The 11,590-nt window shown below is 53.7% G+C and overlaps 1 long non-coding RNA gene across 4 annotated transcripts; it reads right to left on the bottom strand.

The window, feature by feature from the left end:
• Positions 1–1,392: 1,392 nt before the first annotated feature.
• Positions 1,393–6,532, bottom strand: LOC115308138. Of its 4 annotated transcripts, XR_003916454.1 has the most exons (8): positions 6,468–6,532; positions 5,918–5,956; positions 5,300–5,373; positions 5,104–5,197; positions 4,250–4,646; positions 4,052–4,145; positions 3,027–3,222; positions 1,393–1,581 (listed from the first exon to the last, which is right to left on the bottom strand). It is a non-coding gene; the product is annotated as an uncharacterized LOC115308138 (long non-coding RNA). The 4 variants fall into 4 exon arrangements; XR_003916455.1 differs by lacking the exon at positions 5,300–5,373 and having other exon boundaries at positions 6,468–6,521; XR_003916453.1 differs by lacking the exon at positions 6,468–6,532 and having other exon boundaries at positions 5,918–6,250.
• Between the last annotated feature and the right edge of the window lie 5,058 nt (positions 6,533–11,590).

Raw genomic sequence — 11,590 nt, 5'->3', positions numbered from 1 at the left:
TCCAGAACAGACCTGACTTTAGTTTTACCCTTTGTGTTCAAATATTCCATAGAAAAGCTCCAGCAGGAGAGCTGGTACATTCCCAAGAGTATCCTGGAAGTCCCTTTCACGAGGGCTGGAGGAAAATCGCAGTTGTATGAGTCCCTTGTGCCTGCAGATGCCTGGGGATCCTCTCCATCCACCTCGTGCTCTCCCAACAGCAGAAAGGGTGCTGAGACAGGAGGAAGGAAACCTTTAGCATAAAGCTGGGGAGGAATATAAAGCTTCCTTTCCTGGGGAGCTTTGCGAAGTCTGCAACGAGAAAGGGAAAATTTGCATCTCCTTTGGTACACGTGTCAACAGAGACTGAGACTTTTTGCCTTTTTCAGACAACCGTGCCCCTTTTGGCTCCCTGGCAGCTCCAATGGCACCAGAACCCCCCTTCCTGCACACCCACGGCTGTCACACACAGGCACCCACACACCTTTGCTCCAGCCCACAAGTGGCCAACATCTCCCCACCCTAGACATCCCAAGGTCAGTAGTTTTGCTAGAGAGCACAGCAACCCCCCTGTCCTCGCAAACTGCCTCCCTGCAAAAAAAGGAATCGTTTTCCTGGACATTTCTCCCACAGTCAAGGTCTTTTCAAACTGCTGTCGTGCCACCAAACCTGCTCAGGGTCCCTCCCGGCTTCTGCCTGTCCTTGCATTTAAAGGCATAGGCACATTCTATCTTCCAACAGCAAACCCAGCTCCTCACGGGCAGTAGAAGCCCTGCTCTTACCTGGACAGACTGCCGGGCTCGGCACAGCTGTGGCTCATGGAGCAGCTTCCCAAGGCCGTTCTCTCTCCCAGCAGGAAGCACAACTCGCCTCCACACCAGGGGAAACCACGAGCGAGGCTGCAAATGGACACAGAACGAGCAAAAAGCATTAACGCAGCACCAAAAAACCAAGTTAAAGCAGTCTTTGCCTCATAACCCTGCACGGGGAAAGGGTTTGGGATCCCAAAGCAAACCCTCAGACACCCAGAGAGCACAGGACCCACAGCCATGCCACGGCTCTCCCCGGGGGCACCCGGCAGGTAAGGGGCTTACCCGGGCCCCGCCGCCCAGCACAAGGCGCCCCTAAACGCCCCCGGCTGCCCCGGTGCACAAACCCAGCGGCCAAGGCGCTCTCCCCTCCGCAGCCCGGGCAGCAGCGGGGCCGCACCCTCAGCCCCCACACACAACCGCCCCCACCTGCCCCGCCGGCCCTTTATACCGCGGGCCGGCAGCGCTGCCCAATCAGCACTCGAGCGCCTCCGCCCAATCCCAGCCCGCCTGGCCCTGCGGCCCCGCCCCGCCCGCTCAGCCCGGCCCCGGCCCTCGGCGCGGCCCCGGCCCCCGTTCCCTCCGCGCGGCTCCCGCCGCAGCCCCGGCGGGCTGAAAGCCCAGAGCCAACGGGAACTCCAGCCAGCTGCAGGCAGATGTTACTCTGTCCCAGTTTGCCAGGGGTGGGCACGAAGGGGCCCTTCCCCGTTCGGAAGTGGAAGTTGTCCCCTGTGCACAGCCCGCTCTGATCCTCGGCCTCGTGGGAGCCAATTCCCTTGTCCCAGCCCACTTCCTGCAGAGAAGAAAGGGAAAGATTGCACAGAAGGGAGACATTCTTCCCTGGGAGGGTGGGGAGGTGGCCTGGCACAGAGAAGTTGTGGCTGCCCCATCCCTGCAAGTGGCCAAGGCCAGGCTGGAGGTCTATTAGAAGGTGTCCCTGCCTGTGGCAGGGGGTGGAAGGAGATGATCCCTGAGATCCTTTCCAACCCAAACCACTCCAGGATCCCAGGATGATTCCATGCTCTCTCTCTGCATTTCTTTGGCATCATTTCCTCTCAAAAACAACATCTGCGATTTAGTTGATTGCTAAAGCCATCATTTTAAAATCATCTCAGGAATCCAAAGGGACTGGAAAACACTTCATTAAAACTGACTTATTAGGAAATGGTTTGAACCAAGAGAATTAAAATCAGGACAAGAGCCTTAAAAAAATTAAAATGAGGACAAGAGCCCAAGAGAATTAAAATCAGGAGAAATTCACGTTATTCCCCCCCCGCACCCCCCGGGACAGACGGGAGGCCGCGAGTCCCGCCCTGCCGCCGGAACCGGCCCTTAACTCGAGCAGGGCGCGCTGCACCGGCACGAGAGCCACTGCGCATGCGTCGCCGGTCCCTCTCCTGCCTGCCCTTACTTACCACGTGATCGCCGGCGTCTTGCCAACGACTGCGCATGCGCCCCCCCCCACCCCGCCGCCCGACCGCCCGGCTTCGCTTTCTTACTGCGGCTCCCCCTCCACTTTTCCGGCTCCCTGGGGTTCCCTCACCCACATTTCGGGGTCCCCTTCTCACATTTTAGGGGTGATGACCCCGCAATTTACGGTTCGGGGGGGGGGAGGAGAGGAAACGGGGTGCCCAAGAAGGGGTTTCTTTTTTTTTTTTCTCTCTTTTATTTCATTTTCATTTTATTTCCTTTTTAGTTTTTTTGCCTTTTTTTTTAAATTTTCTTTTTTATATTTCCTTCTTTACTTCGTTTATTTTTTATTCTCTTTATTTTTCATTTTCTCTCCCAGTGCTCCCCAGTAACACCCAGTGCTCCCCAACAACCCTCAGTAACACCCAGTGCTCCCCAGTACACCCCAGTAACACCCAGTGCTCCTCAACAACCCCCAGTAACACCCAGTGCTCCCCAAAAATTGACCCAAAACCGACCCAAATCACCCCAAAAGCTGACCCAAAACTGACCCCAAAACCTGACCCCAATCATCCCAAAAGCTGACCCAAAACTGACCCCAATCATCCCAAAAGCTGACCCAAATCACCCCAAACAATGACCCCAAACTGACCCCAAAAACTGACCCAAATCATCCCCAAAACTGACCCAAAACTCTGCATTTCTTTGGCATCATTTCCTCTCAAAAACAACATCTGCGATTTAGTTGATTGCTAAAGCCATCATTTTAAAATCATCTCAGGAATCCAAAGGGACTGGAAAACACACAGAAATCATTCCTGCACCCACCAAAGCATTAGGAATTGGAACCCCATTCCCTCATCTCTCTCCTTGTTCTTCTTGGCTGGAAAACCTGATGATCCCCACTGGCTGTTTTTAGGCTGCTTTTCTTCCACAGCTCCTTTCCTCCCGGCTGAAACCTCCTGGCATCTTCAGGCCTTATCTGGAGGGAAGCCCCTCTGAAGTATTTCCTCTCGTGGCAATTCTGTGGGATGAAGAAGTAAAAAAAGCACATCAAGAGCTCCTTCTACCCCCTTCCCTCGCAAACACCCTCCCAGCTTGTCCTTGGCAGCTCCATCCCCCCGGCAGCGGCACCCGACGCTTCGGCTCCGCTGGGAAAGGGACAGCAAGTGCAGAAGCAAGTTCAGGTCTGGGCAGGGGCTCCCTGGGGAACGGCACTTCAGTGCTTTAGTCCGTGGCCTTTCCTGCTGCCCTCCCTCCTGGAGGCAGAGGATGACCCGTCCCTTGTTTCTCCCACGCTGGCAGACCCAGGTCCTGCTCCTTTGGCCCCACTTTTCTTGGCAGACCCGGCATCATTTCCCAGGGTCCCCAGGAAACTTCTGCACTTGACCCACTGCTAAGTGCAGAGCACAGGGCGAGGGAAGGCCAAATTTCTCGGCCCCCACCCCCTGGAATTTCCCTCCTCCGCAGCACGCTCCCGTTCCCGCTGTCTCTGGAGGTGCCCGCACGAGTCCTCCTTCTCCCAGCACCTCAGAGAATGTCCTTTTCACCCAGGTCCTGCTTACCGTCGTCCAACAAAACACGCTGACAACATTTTTCACGATGCCAGTGGAGAGCTATTAGAGCACACTGCACAGGGAAGCTGAGCCTGCCCCATCCCTGCAAGTGTTCCAGGCCAGGCTGGACGGGACTCGCAGCAACCGGGGACAGCGGAAGGTGTCCCTGCCCACGGAAGACAGGCTGGCCTTTGAAGGTCCCCTTCAAACCAAATCGCTCTGGGATTCCCCTCCAAAATCACCCCCAAAGAGACACAGCAACCAAAGCAGAGGGACTGCACTCCCAGCTTTTCTTACCTGCAGGCACACACAGCACAGCACGTTGGACATAAAAGCCACAGGGTTAGTCCTGCCAGAGGCGTCCCACGGCGACCGAAGGGAAAGAGGCAGCCTGGGAACACGGAGTAAAAGACACCTTAATTAGGACTACCCTGAGCCATAGCCAGGTCATTCCCACAGACAGCTTCACCGTCCAGTCGTCCAAAAAGCACTCACCGAGGCCTCAGGTAGGATGGTTCCTGACGCTGACCAGGTGAATACCTCCCTGGAAGCCCGCTCTGCTCCTGCCAGGCACTGGGGCTCACCCAGAGGGGCTTTGCCAAGCATCCAAGGGAAATTAAAATTACAGCCTGGGCAAAGGCGCTTCCCGCAGGGCCGCTCCTGGCCAAGGCCACCGGTCCGTGCAAGTCAGACCACTGACCACCCAGGGCTGGGGATTTTCAGGGGCACGCTTCCAGCTTTTATTCTCCAGAAACTCCAGTTCTTCCTGGCACCGCTTGCCAGAAAGTCTTCCCCTGTTGGAAGAGGTCACTTAGTCTTTCGAGGGGCCAGATTGCCAAAGCCCGGCCAGTCCGTTCCCACGAGGAAAGGTAGCTTTGTCTTGTACAAGATACTGGGGGGGAGACACAAAAGTTTAATTTAAAAGAACTGCCTAGAATAGAAAGCAATTCAAACATAAGTCAGACAAGACTCGTGCAAAACTGAATTACATTGGACTTCAAAGGAGAATTCTTTCCCTCTGCACCTCAGAGAACCCCAATTTTCACCCAGGTCCCGCTTACCATTGTCACACAAAACGTGCTGACAAAATTTTTCAGGATGCCAGTGGAGAGATATCAGAGCACACTGCACAGGGAAGCTGAGCCTGCCCCATCCCTGCAAGTGTTCCAGGCCAGGCTGGACGGGACTCGCAGCAACCGGGGACAGTGGAAGGTGTCCCTGCCCACGGAAGACAGGCTGGCCTTTGAAGGGCCCCTTCAAACCAAATCGCTCTGGGATTCCCCTCCAAAATCACTCCCAAAGAGACACAGCAACCAAAGCAGAGGGACTGCACTCCCAGCTTTTCTTACCTGCAGGCACACACAGCAAAGCACGTTGGACATAAAAGCCACAGGGTTAGTCCTGCCAGAGGCGTCCCACGGCGACCGAAGGGAAAGAGGCAGCCTGGGAACACGGAGTAAAAGACACCTTAATTAGGACTACCCTGAGCCATAGCCAGGTCATTCCCACAGACAGCTTCACCGTAGTCCCACAAAAAGCACTGACCTCCCAGGGCCTCAGTTAGGATGGCTCCTGACGCTGACACCTCCGTTTGCCCCGGGGGGTCAAGAATAACATGCCTGGGAAGAAGTCACCCCCAACAACAAAAAGGGAAAATTAGTGAAGCACGGGGTCCTCTTCTGACTAGATTGCCACCAGCATTCCAGAGCAGATGACACGACTGTTCTGTTACAGACGAGAAAAGCCTGTTCTCCCAAACAAACAGCGAGGAGATTTATGGGCACGCCTGAACATTTCCTGTGAGGAACTTTTTGTAACTAAGGAGCAGGTGCTGTCTTGAGTTGAAGGCATCAATTTGACAGACACTTAGGACAGCAAACTCTTCAGCAGAGCAATTAACTGCAGCCTATTTGAACAGCAGGGGAGAGAAAACGACAGTCGAAGGGAAGACAAGAAAAGCAGAACTGGAATCAGCAGACTTTTCTTCCATCTCTCCCGAGGAAGTCTAGTTTGTCTGTTCTAATAATTCTATGCCCTTTTCTACATGAAACTTAGAGCAAGGCTGAAAAAACAACTAGAAAACACGGAGAGAAGCTTTTTAGAATTTCACGTGATTTTCCCAAACCGATGCCAGAAAAGCAGAACTCGGTAGAATGTACTCACCTCGAGGCCTTTGGTCTTTTCTTCCCTAAGCTTCGTCACCTGATTGAAAAAGCAGAGTAGACTCGGTATTTAGGCTCCCAACAGGAAAACTTCCCCTTCATTTCCTAAAAGAAACTACATTAATCTGCACAGCTGCAGGCGCGTCTCCAGCTGTTAAAGCCTTTCAGCTTTTCGGAGGGTGAGAATGCCCTGCTAAGGAAGGCTGAAAACTGCTCGGAGCCTGCACAGGTCCAAGAGCCCCTTGATTTTGTCTGTGTTCCAGTCCCGGGCTAAAGAAAGGGCAGAAGAAGCGCAGTTGTTCCTTGCCTCTTCCCTAAGAGGTTCGGCCAGGTGCTGGGCCAGCCCGGGCACTCCGGGGGAAGGCCGGCAGTGCCCAAGCAGCGCCGCTTTGCCAGGGGCGTCGCTTGCAAGAGCGCCGCCGAGCGCCGGGCCCTGCCTCACAGTCGCCGCCTGGCGGACACGGCCGGGAGCGGGACTGCAGCCGCGCGCCTCCCCCCCCCCCCCCCCTCCTTGGCGAGACCCGCGGCGCCTTTGGACGCGCCCAGCTTACCCCGGGGTCGATCTCCGTCGAATCTGCCGCCGTGGGTCGCTTCCGGGGGGGGAAGGCGGCGGCGCAGCCCCGATAGCATCTCCAGGGCACGGCGGGAGCGAGCGGGGCAGAAGCGGGGGCAGGGGCGGGAGCGGGAGCGGAGCGGGGCGAGAGGGCGGCGCGACGTGCGCGCCATGCGGTCCTCGCGCGCCGCGGCCCCGAGACGGGGGCTGCCGGCGCCGGTGCTGCCGCCGCCACGAACCTGCCGGGGCCCGCTGCCCGGCGCCGCCGAGCGCCCCGCCCTGTCCCCGCAGCGGGAAGCAGCGCGGCGAGACGGCGCTGCGGGCGCGGGGTGGGGGTCCGGGTCGCGGCGGAAGCCTCTCGCCGCCATCTTTAGTGTGGTCGTTCCGGTCCTGGCGGCGCCATCTTTACTGTGGGCTTGGCGAACTTCCGGGCCGGGGCCGCCATCTTTAGTGTGGTCGTTCCGGTCCTGGCGGCGCCATCTTTACTGTGGGCTTGGCGAACTTCCGGGCAGGGGCCGCCATCTTTAGTGTGGTCGTTCCGGTCCTGGTGGCGCCATCTTTGCTATGGGCTTGGCGGACTTCCGGGCCGGGGCCTTGGAGGACTTCCGGTCGCTCACTACTTCCGGTGACCGAGTTTACCCAAATTAGCGTCCCTCCTCGCTAATTTCTGCGCTTTCACCCCAAGAAATCTTCACGTTATTCCCCCCCCGCACACCCCGGGACAGACGGGAGGCCGCGAGTCCCGCCCTGCCGCCGGAACCGGCCCTTAACTCGAGCAGGGAGCGCTGCACCGGCACGAGAGCCACTGCGCATGCGTCGCCGGTCCCTCTCCTGCCTGCCCTTACTTACCACGTGATCGCCGGCGTTTTGCCAACGACTGCGCATGCGCTGTTCAAAATTTTTTCAATGCAGTTCCTGTTTTCCGTCAGCAGGTGGCAGTATTTCATCTCAAATATATGTGCAATTCCTTTTCTCTGTCACCAGGGGGCACTGTTGCTATGCGATTTTTTACTTATGGCATTTTTTTTTTTGTTTTATAACCGTATTTGTTCGTGTAGTTCTTTTGGGAAATCGGATAATTGGCTTGTGATTGCTGGTGGTTTGAAAATTTACTTGTGTAATTAGGCTCTTCTCCTGGTTTTAATTCTCTAGGCTCTTCTCCTAAGAGAATTAAAATCAGGAGAAGAGCCTAAAAAAAAAAAATGAAAATCAGGGGAAGAGCCTAAAAAAAATGAAAATCAGGAGAAGAGTCTAAAAATATAAAAATCAGGAGGAGAGCCCAAGAGAATTAAAATCAGGAGAAGAACCTAAGAGAATTAAAATCAAGAGAAGAGCCTAAAAAAATTACAATCAGGAGAAGAGCCTGAAAAAATTAAAATCAGGACACGGGACTAATACAATAAAAATCATGAGAGGAGCCTAAAAAAATTAAAATCAGGAGAGGGGACTAAAAAAATTAAAATCAGGAGAGGGGACTAAAAAAATTAAAATCAGGAGAGGGGACTAAAAAAATTAAAATCAGGATAGGGGACTAAAAAAATTAAAATCAGGAGAGGAGCCTAAAAAATTAAAATGAGGAGAAGAGCCTAAAAAAATTAAAATCAGGAGAGGAGCCTGAAGGAATTACAATCAGGAGAGACCCAGAACTCACCCAAGTCTCCCCAAAAAACTACCAGAAACTGATTCAAATCTCCCCAAAAATGACCCAGAACTCACCCAAATCTCCCCAAAAAGTGACACAAAAACTGATCCAATTCACTCCAAAAATTGATCCAGAACTGACCCAAAACTGGCCCAAATCACCTCAAAAACTAACTCCAAATTGGCCCAAAACCTGACCTAAAAATGCAAAAAACCCCCCCCAAAACTGACCCAAAATGATACAAAATCAGCCCCAGATATGACCAGAAACTGACCCCAAAACCCCAAAACACTGACACCAAGACTCACCCAAATCTCCCCAAAAAAATGACCCAAAAGTCAGCCCAATCACCCCAAAAAATGACCAGAAACTGACCCAAAATTACCACAAAAATAAACCCAAAACTCACCCAAATCATCCCGAAAAATGACCAGAAACTGACCCAAATCTCCCCCAAAAATGACCAGAAACTCACTAAAAATAACCCCCAAAAATGATCAGAAACTGACACAAATCTCCCCAACAAATGACCCAAACTTTATTTCTTTTCTTAGCAACAAATCCCTTCCTTTGCTCCCCTCTGGCCCTGCCCACACGGCCCCAGTTCAGCTCTCAGTGAGTTCTTGCTTCTGGGCAGCGACTCCTCTGCCTCTTGCTGGGGCGGCAGCAGCTCCTGTGCCGGCAGGGAGAGGGACCCCGAGCCAGGAGAGGGACCCCGAGCCAGGAGAGGGACCCCGAGCCAGGAGAGGGACCCCGAGCCAGGAGAGGGACCCCGAGCCACGAGAGGGACCCCGAGCCACGAGAGGGACCCCGAGCCACGAGAGGGACCCCGAGCCACGAGAGGGACCCCGAGCCACGAGAGGGACCCCGAGCCACGAGAGGGACCCCAGAGCCCCTACAGAGACCCCAGAGCCATTATAGGGACCCCAGAGCCACGATAGAAACCCCAGAGTCCCTACAGAGACCCCAGAGCCATTATAGGGACCCCAGAGCCCTCCAGAGCCCCTATAGAGACCCCAGAGCCCCTATAGAGACCCCAGAGCCCCTATAGAGACCCCAGAGCCATTACAGGGACCCCAGAGCCCTCCAGAGCCCCTTGCTGGGTCACAGCCCCTCTTCTCCCGCCCAAACCCACCTTTCTGGCTGCAGCTGCTTTTCTTCTCTGGCTCCCCCTTCCTTCCCCAGGGAGCTTTGCCTTGTTCTTTGGCCAGGCTCCAGCTGCAGCTCAAGGGCAAAGCTGCAACTACAATTCCCCCTTCGGGTTTTTCACCTGAAAAACAAAGGCTTGGGCCAAACTCTGACCAGTCACTCGCTGAACACGAGACATCAAAGAGGGCACACAGAATAAAATGCATCCAACTCTAAATCATGTTACAATGACTGTCCACCCCAATCCAGCACTGACATTAAAAACCTTCAAGCAATCAAAAAGACCTCCAAACATCCCTTAGATAGAGAAAAGCACACCAGGAACGAATGCAAAAAGAAAAATTCCAAACAATGCTCAATTAAATAACCATGGACTGATATAAAACATGTTTAGGGAACTTAAACCACTTCTTCCCATTATTCTCCATCAGAAATTACCCTTATTTAAGTTCTCCTTTTAACACTTCATTAAAACTGACTTATTAGGAAATGGTTTGAACCAAACTTCATAACTTGATGACTCCAGGGTTTGTGCTCCTTGACTTTGGCCTGAAGGGGTTTGGAACACAGGCTTTGTTCTGGAGAGCTTTTCCCCAATCTACAAACCCTTCTGCAAATGGGACTCCCTTCCCTCAGGGTTCGGTGGCCTCTGGTTTTCCTGAAGGCTGGGGGGGATCTGGGAGCCAAATCCCAAGGGATCCAGCCCAGCTCTGCACACACACACACATTTCCAGCTGGTCACAGTCTCACGGGGGCCACCACCACTCAGCACATTTGCACACAAACAGCCCTCTGAGTTCCTGGCACTGGGTCTGATGGACTAAGAAATGATCAGTCTGGTGGTTTGCCCTCAGAGGAGTAAGATCCAATGATGCATTTCTATTTTCATGACAATATAACCTGGAAAACACAAACATATTTCTGCTTCATGTGCAATTTAAAATTCAAAGACACAGAAACATTCCTAGAGTTCAAGTCCCCAGGTTTGGTTCCAAATGTCACTCGGTCCCCCTGGGACAAGAACAGTGGCACACACGGACTCAACAGCCCTGCACAAGCCCAGGAGTGCGGGGGAAATATCCTTGAGAGCACTGCTGCATTTCAAAAAGAAGTCAGTCACATCAACTCTGTAACAAATAAAAAAGAGAAGCCAAAATAAATAACTGTAGACAGGGTATTAAGTACCTTGAGAATACCAATAAGAAAAAACTAAGAATAAAGGCATCTATTTGAAGTACAAAGAGTTTGGGAGACACCATTTGTTTGCCACAAAGCCTTTATTTTGTTGGCTCTTCTATAGTTAGAACCCAAACCTTACCCTCCCACAAAAAGCAGAAAACCTCTTCAGAGAGTTAGGAGATGGAGTCAGTTTGGATTAATGGGAAGAACATCTCTGGAGACAAAATAAAGCAGAGAAAATAACCCCATCCTCAACAACAGAGCTGCCTCCCCACTGCCTGCCCCTGGACACTTGCTCTGGGGGGGACAGAGCCTGAAGTCTCCTGCCTAGTCCTGGGCAATACTTCCTGGGGACCACAGCACCACTGAGTTCCTAAAAATATCACAGGTTGGGCAGGTGCTTGGATTTTGTCTGGATTAACTCCCCTTCTTCCTTTCCAGGTGCTGCCCTACTCATTGTAATGGTGCTTGTACTCCCTGAGCCATTCCCTCCCCCATCCAACCATCCCTTGTGCCCTCTCTGACAAGGACAGTGGGTCCAGGTGTTCTGCCACGCTCCCAGGGCACAGGGGGGGACTGTGGAGCCACCCTCGAGGGGGGAAACGTGCCCTGCCTGCCCTGCCCAGGGAAAGGGAACTGCCCCAGTGCTCCCCAGCACAAGGCACCCTTGGAAATATCCACTGCAATGGGACACTCAGGGACAGCAACAAGCACTGCACGAGGCTGCTCTGGCACAGGGCCAATTTTAGCCTCAGCTTTTCTCTGGACCACTTCACTTTGTTTGCCACCTCATCCTGCAGTCAGAACTTGCTGTCCTTGCAACCTTTCAGGGTGACCAAAAATGAGAGAGGCCTCTGCTCCAGCACCCACAAGGGCCTGATCCATCTGACAGGATCCATTTTTCCAGGGAATTCAAAGCTCCACCTGAGGACTAGGGTCTTTTCTCACCCATCCCTGTGCTGCAGCTTGGCCTCCATCTCACTGTGCTTTCAGTTCCCTGCATGGTTGAACACTGGCAGCCCTGGCCCTGGGCGGAGCTCGGCATCCTGATCCCATCCCTCCTGGCCCCCGGAACCGCTGACTCAGCAATGGGGGGCCCTCCATTGCCAAGGGCACGGGCCCGTCGGGGCTCACGGGGGGAGCAGGAGGGC

This window comes from Manacus vitellinus, unplaced genomic scaffold (genome assembly GCF_001715985.3).
Source record: "Manacus vitellinus isolate BGI_N305 unplaced genomic scaffold, ASM171598v3 ctg7180002429976_pilon, whole genome shotgun sequence".
Taxonomy (NCBI): Eukaryota; Metazoa; Chordata; class Aves; order Passeriformes; family Pipridae; genus Manacus; species Manacus vitellinus.
The sequence above is the reverse complement of the archived record's forward strand: the minus strand, read 5'-3'. Positions and strand labels throughout refer to the sequence as shown.